The sequence below is a fragment of the Littorina saxatilis genome, unplaced genomic scaffold (assembly GCF_037325665.1).
Source record: "Littorina saxatilis isolate snail1 unplaced genomic scaffold, US_GU_Lsax_2.0 scaffold_982, whole genome shotgun sequence".
In the NCBI taxonomy this organism is placed as follows: domain Eukaryota; kingdom Metazoa; phylum Mollusca; class Gastropoda; order Littorinimorpha; family Littorinidae; genus Littorina; species Littorina saxatilis.
In genome coordinates this window covers 32,501-45,000 of record NW_027128476.1, presented here as the reverse complement: position 1 = coordinate 45,000, position 12,500 = coordinate 32,501, and the positions used below count along the sequence as shown (strand labels likewise).

General features: G+C 46.9%; 1 long non-coding RNA gene across 1 annotated transcript in view; it reads left to right on the top strand.

Moving 5' to 3' along the window:
- Positions 1-11,299: 11,299 nt before the first annotated feature.
- Positions 11,300-12,500, top strand: part of LOC138956832 (uncharacterized) — a 3,322-nt gene continuing 2,121 nt past the window's right edge. Inside the window, exons 1-2 of the long non-coding RNA XR_011452826.1 lie at positions 11,300-11,447; positions 11,772-11,862. This is a non-coding gene — a long non-coding RNA (uncharacterized lncRNA). The remainder of the gene's footprint in view (positions 11,448-11,771; positions 11,863-12,500) is intronic.

Genomic DNA, 12,500 nt, shown 5'->3' with positions numbered 1-12,500 from the left:
GAGACAGACAGACAGACAGACAGACAGAGAGAGAGAGAGAGAGAGAGAGAAAGACAGAAAGAGAGAGAGAGACAGAAAGAGAGAGAGAGTGATAGAGACAGACAGACGGACTCGGACAGACAAACTGAAAGAGACAGAGACAAAGAGAAAGAGAAGCAGCCAGAAACAGAGAGAGGCAAACAGACAGACAGTGACCGGCAGACAGAGACAGAGAGAGACAAAGACAGAGACAGAGAGAGATTTAGACTACGTCAACCTACCAAGACTAGTGGTACCCGTGCTACGCACTTTGTGTGCTGCGCATGCGATGTCATTTTGTTGGTTATGTGCTTGTGAAAATGTTGTTTGCACCCCTCCCCCCCCCCCCCCCGCACATTATCCCGCATATAATGAATTATATTCTCTTGGGGAGCATGGGTTTCAATACATTTTGTTATTAATGAGATGCCATTTCATGATATGTGTGAATTTATATATTTAATCATTTTAACTTTATGTAATCAATGTTTGTATCTTATTAAACGAAGATCTAATGAGTTAAGGTGTTTGTTGCCATGAGTGTTTGTAGCAAGTTTGATGATTGGGAATTGCCATAGCTCAGTCTGGGATAGTTTGTACTCGTCCCCAAACAACTGAAGGACCATAGTTTGTTTACAGAAAGCTATAGACTGAGCCGTGAGATCCAGCCATTTATCTTGCCAGAGATCCGCATGGGATGTGTTGTTGATACTTGCAAAATTTAACAAAGCAGCTATTTTGAAAAATATTTACTTAAACCAACAATACATCCATGTGGAGCACTGGTTACTTGAGGGATTACTGTGGTAATTGTGACCAAACGCCGCAAAAGGAAATCACACAATATCACAATTGTAATCATTTTAACACTTTAATAAAATTAACGAAAGAGATTATTAAAAATTGAAAAACCAAATTTATTTCACAAAAAAACACCAACAAAATGGAAAATTTCCTAGATAAATTTTCATTTAATTAATATACTTACCCGAATCACATTAGCATTGAGTCACCTGAGATGCTTATCACTGAAAAACGCTTACCCGGCTAAAAATTTTAAAGGGAAGCAACCCCATCACCAAAACGAAAGTGAAAGTAGCTTTGGTAATGGGCCAGCACACTGGGAGTTACCTCCCATACGGGTGTGTGCCACGTCACTTCCTCTAGGAACACGTGCCTATTCTCATACGGCTTTAAAAAACTTAAAACCATACGCGGGGCAGGTGGGAGGGAATACAGTATGTGATTCGGGTAAGTATATTAATTAAATGAAAATTTATCTAGGAAATTTTCCATTAAATAACATATTCTTACTCCGAATCACATTAGCAGATAACATCAACAAGGCGGTGGGCTAGAAATGAATCAAAACTCACCATCAAGTTCTGGACAGGAACTGACCTGCTGCTATGAGAGCTGGAAGGCCTCTGGAGCCATCCTGTCGAAGAGCCGAGACGTCCCGAAGATAAAAGTTTATGAAAACATCTTCAGAACGCCAAAACGCAATTGTCAGCACCTCCTCTAGACATCTGGAGCGCAGTACTGCCTCGGGCCGAGTCAAGTGGCAAGGAGGGCATGACCCCCCCCCTCTTTGTGCGACTCCACTCATAAGCTTGCTTAATGAGCGAGGACACCCACCGGGCCAACGATACCTTCGACAAATCTTACTCGCGCCTAGAAAAGGGCGAGATAAACAGCAACTTCTGAGAACTAGACCGAAACGGCTGAGTCCGGGCTAAGTACAGACGAAGAGCCCTCACAGGGCAATTGACCGAATCAAGGTCATCCGGGGCCAACGCGCTGATCAGAGCCTTGACTCTAACCAGCGGAGAGGCCTGCCCCGGAGACTGATTCTTGGCCAGGAAATCGGGCCGGAAACGCAAAGATGCGGAACCGTCCGACTAAAAGGAGATATCTCCAGGCTGACCCGACAGGGCGTGGACCTCGCTACCCCGTCGGGCCGTTGCCAACAAAAGAAGAACCAGCGCTTTGCGAGTGACATTGAACAGAATGGCCTCGCTCAAAGGCTCAAAATCCGCAGAACGTAGGAATTCCAGGATTAAAAACAAGTCCCACTTGGGAGCGGGCAAACGAGCTTTCGCTTCCTTCAGAGCAGCCCTTTTAATGACTGCAGCTATAACGCCCCCGACTCGAACAGACCGACCGATCTGCTTAAGAGTCGCCGAGATAGCGAAGCGCCGGACCCTCAACGAGGAGCCTGAGGCGCCCTGCGAAGACATGAAAGAGAGGCGGTTGGCGACCTGAATATAGCGCGGAGCCACCGAACTCACCCCTGTAGCTGAACACCAGGCAGTCCATGCCTTCCAGTGGGAAGCATAAACTGACGAGGTGGACGCTCTATGCGAGCGAGCCACCAAGTCCAGACGGATGGAAGCCATCAGGAGAGGCAAAGTGGAGCAAATCTGAGCTTGGAGCTTGTCCACCCTTCTCTGAGAAGGCTGGACAGTCCACGCGACCGTGTCGAAAGACATCCCCAGATAAGTGAATGTCTGTGACGGGGTCAGCTCCGACTTTCCCTGGTTGATCGAGAACCCCAACAAGTTGGATTCTCGAAGAACCATCAGGGTATCTTGCGAACAGCCGCTCTGTGACTGGTTCATGATGAATCAGTCGTCCAGATAAGCCCGCAGGCGGATACCCTAGGACCTCACCTGTGCACAGACCTGTCTCACCACCATGGTGAAAATCCATGGTGCGAGGGACAGCCCGAAAGGGAGTGCGCGAAACTGGTAGATCTGATCTCCCCACCGGAAACAAAGCCATTTCCGGTCGGCCGGATGCATAAGAATGAAAGTATGCGTCCGTGAGATCGATCGAGGTCACCCAGTCTCCTGGGCGGAGAGAGTCTCGGACCGAGGCTGGCGTCTCCATCTTGACTTTTATCTCACTCAAGAAAGTGTTGAGGAGAGATAAATCCAACACGGGACGCCGTCCTCCTGACGCTTTGGGAACGGCGAAAAGACGCCCAGGGAGCTATGGACCCGAACTCTCTCCACTGCGCCCTTCTGCTCCAGGGAGGCAATTTCCGACTGCAAGACTGAACATGCTTCCTGCGAGAAGATGGGCTTGAACCGCGGTGGCACTCGGGTAAGAGGCGCCTTTTCCTCCCGCCAGAGCAGGCGGAAGCCCGATCTCACCACTCCCACAATCCATTGGCTGTCTACTACCGACATCCAACGAGAAAGCGCACGGGAGGGGCCTCCCGCCATCACCAAGGTGGAAGGCGGGAGGGGGGTGAGATCGGGAGCGCTTCATTGGGGGTGTGGCTTACTCCCAGAGCCGCCACACCCCCTCCCCGATGCCGTCCTCTTCTTCCTGCCACGAGCGACCGGCAGAGCCTGCCGCTTCTGAGCTGGCTTGAGGATCGACAATGTCTGAGCCTGCTTTTGCTTAGAAGGCTTAGACTGTTTCACCCCCTGCAGAGTGAAGTCGAGGAACTGACTGTCCTTGTTCGACTGAATCTCCTTCTGTCTGGCATCCATTGCCAGAGAACAGAAGCGAGATTCCTCTGAGACCGGGGAGACTCTCAAGGTCTCCCTAGTAGCCAGCTCCGTGAACTGGGACTGCGAGAGGAAGAGATCCCTCCTACAGAGGACCGCTTGGGTGTACTGTAGAGAGGAAAGACGCAATTGTTCCTCATTGACCTTGGCCAAGGCGGTAAAAAGCGCAGAGACATCGTCCGCATTTTGTTCTTCACTGAGAGTGAAAGGAACCAGTGAATCGATCAATGCCCGATACAGAGTCCGAACAAGAGTCTCCGCAACGGAGGACAGTTCGATCTGCCGACGTCCAACCTCCTCAGCAGAGAGGAGGGAAGCCTCAGAAACCGGCAGAACCAGATCATGCTTGATCGGTTTAGCCAGAAGAGGCAGCAATTCCCGGGGAACCGGAAGGGTAGCCCTAGGGAGTGCAAAAGACGCCAGCCAGCTCTGGCTCTGAGTGGGCAAGCTAAGCTTCCTATTGCCCGTAGGCACAAAGGAAGAGGCTTGAGAAGCCGACGCCACCCACTGCTGAGCTGATTCCGGAACTGGACCAAAAGGAAGCAGTAACGGAACAGGCACTGGCCGAATACCACTCCCCGCATGTGCTGGACGAACCAGCGAATGCGAAAGTTGGTAAGCCACTGACGGAGACTCGGCGAACCGGAAGGAAGAAACATCTTCCTGTGCCGGCCGGAAGTCCGCCATGGCCGAAGGAACGAACGGAGCGGAAGAATCCGCAGCCACCACCCCTTCGGGGAAAAAACGAGACGCTACTTCCGCCGCGATGTCAAGAACAGACTTGAGCTTCGACGGAAACACGCCCCGAGACTCCTCGTTGACCACTGATGGAGCATCAGAATAGTCACACAAGGAACCATGACCAAAACCACCAGTTCCGGAAGCAGAAGCATGCCCTGGCAAACCGGAAACCGGAATGCCTGTGCACGAACATTATCCTGCAACCCAGAACCTTGTGAAGGTAAGGGTAGGTAGGACGACCATCCGTAAAAACCGGAGCTGGATGAGCTGACGTCACTCCCCCATCCGAGTGGAGTGATGCCTGCTCAAGCCTAGGCACTAAATGGCCGGAAGGCGTACGCTGGAATCCAACCTCTGAAATCCGGAAGGAAGCACCAGAAGAGGAAGCAGCGTGTCCGGCCGAAACCGGAAGTGTAGTCGACGAAACCGCGCAATGCGGAATTGAAGGCTGCACTGGTTGACTTCGTGATCCGGAAGGACCGGAAGTCAGTGAAAACTCCATACTGCCGCAGCCGCCGTAGCGTGCCTGCGTGGACGGATCATCACCTCCGGCGAGTGCCGGTAGTGCAGCCGACAGAACCGCGCAATGCGGAAGCGAAGGCTGCACTGAAACCAAAAACACCAGTTCCGGAAGCAGAAGCATGCCCTGGCAAACCGGAAACCGGAAATGCCTGTGCACGAACATCATCCTGCAGCCCAGAACCTTGTGAAGGTAAAGGGTAGGCAGGACGACTATCCGGAAAAACCGGAGCTGGATGAGCTGACGTCACTCCCCCATCAGAGTGGAGTGATGCCTGCTCAAGCCTAGGCACTAACAGGCCGGAAGGCGTACGCTGGAATCCACCCACTGGTATCCGGAAGGAAGCACCAGAAGAGGAAGCAGCGTGTCCGGCCGAAACCGGAAGTGTAGCCGTCGGAAACCGCGCAATGCGGAAGTGAAGGCTGCACTGGTTGACTTCGTGATCCGGAAGGACCGGAAGTCAGTGAATACTCCATCCTGCCGCAGACGCCGTAGCGTGCCTGCGTGGACGGATCATCACTTCCGGCGAGTGCCGGTAGTGTAGCCGACGGAACCGCGCAATGCGGAAACGAAGGCTGCACTGGTTGACTTCGCGATCCGGAAGGACCGGAAGTCAGTGAATACTCCATCCTGCCGCGACCGCCGTAGCGTGCCGGAGCGGACGGATCATCACTTCCGGCAAGTGCCGGAAATGCGGCAGCCGAAACCGACTGCCGCCGCTGTTCGATCAAATCCGGGGCCTCGTAGGTTATCGCCGGAAATGAAAGATCAGCATGGTATCGGTCGTGACCCGAAGCGAAAGAGCTGTCTCCCGAGAGAGAACGTCCAGGCGCCTCACGAGGGCTATCGGACCAGCTCTGCTTACCAGCCGCAGCTGAAGAGGGAGGACGCTGCTCCAAACCGGAAATGGAAGGCAAAGACACGGAAGCCAACGCCCGGACGTCACTGCCAGATGCCGGAAACGCCAAACAACTGGCGACGGAACGCTGGAACTCTGCCTGCACCAAGCTGCGGATTTCTGGAACCAGTGTCTAAAACAGAAAGGAACCAACGCACCCTGCACAGGTGCTAACAACGAGGACGAAGTCTCCGTAGTAGAGAACCGGAGCAGACGTAACAGTAGCGCTAGGCGCCGCAAAAGATAGCAGAAGTAGAAACAGCGCAAGGCGCCGAAAAAGGTACAGACAACAAAGTGCTACGTTCTTGGTCTGTACAAGTAAAACTGCTTAAGAAGAAGCCTAAGGCTTAAATTTCCCCTTGGGGTCCGACTTGCCACAGCGCTTGTCTGAATCAGACATGCTGTCAAATCCATGTAAACAACACGAAAACATTTTACTGAACGTAAGTCTAAACGACTGAAAACTCAGTAAAAAACACACACTTTCGCGTCAACAAATTACGATAGCTACACTTGCCTAACAAAAACAGAGGCACGTAGAGCTACAAACAAAGTCACACGAGCTAGTAAACTAACTCACACAACAAAATGGCGAAACACGCAAGTAACTGACAAACAAGTCAACAACACGTGGCAACGCGAAAAAATTTACTGACACGTAAGTCTAAACGACTGAAAACACAGTAAACACACACTCTTTCGCGTCGACAAAATACGATAGCTAAACTTGCCCCACAAAAACAGAGGCACGTAGAGCTACAAACAAAGTCACACGAGCTAGAAACCTAACTCACACAACAAAATGGCGAAACACGCAAGTCACTGACACGCCAGTCAACAACACGTGGCAACGCGAAAAAATTTACTGAAACGTAAGTCTAAACGACTGAAAACACAGTAAACACACACACTTTCGCGTCAACAAAAAACTATAGCTACACTTGCCCAACACAGAAAGGGGCACGCAGAGCTACGAGCAAAGTCATACGAGCTAGCTAACTAACTCACACAACAAAATGGCGAAACACGCAAGTCACTGACACACAAGTCCGCAAAAAACGGACAACGTACAGTAACGAAAACAGCGCAAACAACCAACAACAAACGGGAACGAGCTCACCAAACTGTAGGCAAGGCGAGCAGAAAAGCTGGGTAACGTGGCCGGCGGGTGTCACTCAAACACACAAGGTCAGCCACAGAGCGTCAAAAAGTGAACCGTCCTCTCCGAGGTGAAAAAGACGTATGAGAATAGGCACGTGTTCCTAGAGGAAGTGACGTGGCACACACCCGTATGGGAGGTAACTCCCAGTGTGCTGGCCCATTACCAAAGCTACTTTCACTTTCGTTTTGGTGATGGGGTTGCTTCCCTTTAAAATTTTTAGCCGGGTAAGCGTTTTTCAGTGATAAGCATCTCAGGTGACTCAATGCTAATGTGATTCGGAGTAAGAATATGTTATTTAATAGTAGTTTTGTTATGACACGATAGTGACATCTCAAACACACACACACACACACACACACACACACACACACACACACACACACACAATCGAGTGCAGCATCCATGAACACACACACAGACAAACACACACACAATAAATGTACGTCCAATGGAACGTGTGCGCGTGTGTGTGGATGCTGTTTTCAGGTAATAGAACCCCCCACATGTATGGCCTATGCCATGGGTTAGAGAAGTAGAAAAAGCAAGATTCGTTCACCCCCCCCCCCCCCCCCCCACATGTAATGCGCCATGGGTCATAGATTTTTACGAAATGGAAATCTAAAACGTCCAAAATATATAATGATTCAAACGCATATTCAGACCTGGGAACCCCTGTTTTGCACTTTGACTATTCTCTGTTTCTCAAACAAACTTGGTGTATTATCAAAAAAATGAGCGTACTCCACACAGCGTGTATCCATGATTAAAACATGCCTCATGCGCGTCAAAATGGCGGGGGGAGACTGCAAATTCTCTATCTCTATAGTATAACCCCTGTGGCAGAATACAGCAAGGTTAGGAACACTTTACGAAAGTTTTACAGACTGATAAATGGGATTTACCTGTAGAGCCAGTTGATGCGACAGCAGATTGACAGCTGTCTCGATTCAAAGCTGGGCAGAAGCAAGCGGTCCGAATGTTGCCACGCTTTAGGTCTGACTAAAGACTGCGCGACCGCACGCGACTATACAAACAAACAAAATAAAATACAGCAGGAATGACGTTTGCATGAATCCATGATTACGTCTACATGAACAACAGTGATAAAAGTGCGCATCTCTTCCCAGCCGTGCAGCGCTTTGAAAGTTGGAAGCATTAAAATTTAAACGGGTAAAAGCCATCGTGAAGATACGAAAAAAAGGTATGACGTCTAAAATACATAATGATTCAAACGCATAGTATAACAACAGAAAATATATTCATGGTTCACACACACACACACACACACACACACAATCGAGTGCACACATCCATGCTTATTTAAAGTCATGTACACACACACACACACATACATGGCATCAAGCAATACACAATTAAATGACACATATGGAAAACGTATAATGAACATGAACATGGCAAGTAATTCACACCGTTACCTACTATAAAATTGATGATATATATATACCACTCACTTGCTATTCGCCTAAAAGCTTGCAGTGTGCTGTGACACATATAAGAAACCAGAAGAAAAAAGGACTTTACTTTGGCGAAAAGAGCATATGCTGCTTATTTTTGTACATAACTGCTATAACTGTATTTTTTCCGAACACTTACATGTAAAAAACATGGAGATATATCTTACCATTTCACTAAGACAGCCAAAATAACGGTCAAATTAAGGGGAGATCGTGATGACGTACATGTCTATGGTTGCACCGTGGGGAAATATTTAGTCGCTGGAACCTATAAGGTTATACGGCGACTTATCAGATGATAATGTTTCGAACTTATCTTTTAAAAATTAAGTAAACAAATCTATGGAATATTTTGGAGTTCCATTAACAGATAAACAGATCTATCTATCTTCTTATTATTTTAGGTTCGTCTGGGGTAGAGAAATAAAACACACAGCTAGGTTCGTCTGAGGTGCGGTCGCGTAGTGTTTAGTCAAACCGTTCGCTTTCGGCCAATGGGATAGCTGGGATATTCTGTCTGCTACGACATTTCACGTTAAAAAGGCCTCAAAAAGCCATTTCGCTTTCGAAGTCGTCAATCTAACCCAGCCTATCGTCTTCATCGCGATCCGTTACTACGGGAAAACCGAGGGACAGGGTCCAAACCGGCGGGGTTTGGTAGGAGATACGTCCACACGGCGAAAAAGGCCACGCGTATTGAAGTTGAAGAAGAACCAATCACAGATCTCTTTCGGCGAGGTCAAAGTTCAGGTCAAAGTTCACTGTTGTCTGCTCAAATTTGCGAGACAAACCTCTTCAAACTTTGTTCGTGGACAAAATTGGAAGTCGGGACCTAGCGGAATCGATTTCCTGGGTCACGTTGGCATAGTAACCGAAGGAGAAGGCACAAATCCGCGCGGTTTGGTCACAGGAATCGAAAAACCACCGAAAACCCTACCAGTATTATATAGTAGATACTAGGGCAGTGTTGTCAAATACAGTAAATTGGTCTTCACTGCAATGAAGCTGACCAACCCAGCTACACAGATTTCAAACAGATATAAAACTGACAAATGCTCTAATGTTATGCTGCAGAAAATTACATGCTGACACTATAATTTCTTAGAGGCAGTTGATATTTGATTTGTGTCAAAGTTATTATTGCTGTTGTTCTTGTCGTCGTTTTTGTTGTTTTAAAGTGGTTTGCATGTGAAATTGCTTTCATATGTACGTGTTCTGCCCTATTGCTTTTTCTCTACCCTTTTCACACCAAACACTTTAACAACAGAATTCGGGAGGATACAGGCTCATTATTTCCTCAACCAAAAACAACATACTTCTTCACTTCAAATACATCAATACGAATCAACTTTTCGACACACAGTTCACACAATCTTTTAGCTTCCACTCAATGCATGTAAGTACATATTATAAAGATACTTTCTCAAATATAGATTAACGCACACAAGAAGGTACTGACAGACACTCACGAGTTCGAATCACGGCTCACTGCATGTCGCCAGTTTCACTTCCGTGTGTCGCTGAATACTGTAGATGCCAACACACACCTTTCACTGAAGATGCCAACACACACCTTTCACGTTTCTCCCCGAGAAACCCTTCCGCCCTTAGCGAAAACAACCGTCGTCAGCTACGACCGGTATCGATGAAGACTCCCCTCGTCTAGTCATCTGCGCCGATGTGGTCCTTTGCTCGCCACCATCGTCCCGCGCTTCTCCCGTGTAAGGATCCTCCCTAGTACACGCCATGGAAATCCCTCATGGAAACTCCTAAAGAATTTAACCAAGTCTTAATACAACATTCTCTAAAACCATCTCTTCTTCCAAACGTTCATGTACCACTCATACATTCTCGTTCATTCCACGTTCACATTCCGTCCACATTCAATATCCAAACTAATACTTAATCTATGAATAACACTCCCCATACAAAGCATGACCGTCTTAAACATAACATAAATGCGTAGCAATTATGTTCAAGAAATTCCCCATGAAAAACCGTGATACAATTACATCAAGAATTCTCTCAAAGCTTCACACTAAGATTTGTATACACTAACCTTTACACTCCAGCTATGTATTCCAACGTCAATAATATACAACATAGTAAATCATTTACCTTAAGAGACCCGTCTCTTGAAAGAGTACGTGTTCCCAGAACAAGTGTGACACGCGACGACAACCTTCCCGGTTGAAAATCTCAAACGCTGTGACGTTATTTACCCCACACCAGCTACATGTCTCAAAACACAGCTCATCTCAAACTATGGTTTTCTCGTGCAACACACAAAACCCGAGATAACGCCTCACCGGTCAGCTACGCATCGCCCTTCGCTATTTAGGGAGGTTAAAAACACGACGTGGTTTCACCTCACAAATATGCTACTCACATCTTAGTGACAGATTAGTTGTTTTGATTTGTTGTTGTTATTGTTGTTGTTATTGGTGGTGGTGGTTTTCGATTCCTTGGGGGGGGCGCACACGGGCACTCACGCGCACACACACACGCACAAACACCCATCCACGCGCACACACACACACACACACACACACACACACACACACACACACACACAATCAAACACAAACACACGCACACGCATACACATACACACACACACACACACACACACACACGCACGCACACACACACACACATACACACACACACACACACACACACGCATACACACATACACACAAACACACACACACACACACACGCACGCACGCACACACACACACACACACACACACACACACACTCAATTAATCATTCTATCAACTGATAAAAAGGAACCCTGATTTTCAGATATCTAAACAACAATCAGAACAATGACAGAGCACAGCATTGATACGATCGCGAAGTACCATAGTTGTTACGTCGACATCAGAGTTTCCGTTTATCAGCGTCATTTCAAACGTCGGTCAGGGACAGCGGTAATTTGCAAATCAAGCTGCCGATGTTATCACGGAAGCGTCATAAATAAAGCCTCGTCTGATCAGTGTGTAGGACGTATACTCCCCAGACGAGAAGCTGTTGTTGCACGTGCAACACATGATGAAGTTCGCTGTTCTAATTCTGCTGCTTGCGGCGTGTGCGGTCTCTGAGGGTAAGTTTTTGTTTTTTTGTTTTTGTTTTTTGGTTTTTTCTTCAGCTTCCAACAACTGAGTGCCAAGTTGTGCTTTATGACTATGTATCGATTAGACACTAAAGTTCTCTTCTTTGAGCCATGCGAAGTTGGAGGCCGACTAAAACTCACATTTAATTCTAACTAAAATGGATCGATACATAAATGTTCTTTGTATGTTTGACTAAATTCTCACTTCCCTTTTCTCGAGGAGGATAAGGGCTACGATGAGTTTGTTGCAAACTGTGTCTGTGAATGTAATTATCATGACTTGCTGATCTGTTGCTCTTATTTTTCATGTTTTAGGGTTTAGCTTCAAGGCTACATCATGCAACCGGATACAATGCTTTGTGGATCCCTGCTCTTACACAATGTGCGTTTTTGGCACCCGTTGCACGTGAGAGTATTTCATTGTCATTACTTTTTACATTTAGTCAAGTTTTGACTTGCAAAAGTGTGTGTGTGTGTGTGTGTGTGTGTGTGTCTGTCTGTCTGTGTCTGTGCGTGTGTGTGTGTAGAGCGATTCAGAGTAAACTACTGGACCGATATTTATGACATTTTACATGAGAGTTCCTGGGTATGATATCCCCAGATGGTTTTTTTCATTTTTTCGATAAATGTCTTTTATGACGTCATATCCGGCTTTTTGTAAAAGTTGAGGCGGCACTGTCACACCCTCAATTTTCAATCAAATTGATTGACATTTTGGCCAAGCAATCTTCGACGAAGGCCGGACTTCGGTATTGCATTTCAGCATGGAGGCTTACAAATTAATTTATGACTTTGGTCATTAACACTCTGAAAATTGTAATTAACATTGTTTTTTTATGAAACGATCCAAAATTACTTTTATTTTATTCTTCATCATGTTCTGATTCCAAAAACATATAAATATGTTATATTCGGATTAAAAACAAGCTCTGAAAATTAAAAATATAAAAATTATGATCAAAATTAAATTTCCGAAATCGTTTTAAAAACTATTTCATCTTATTCCTTGTCGGTTCCTGATTCCAAAAACATATAGATATGATA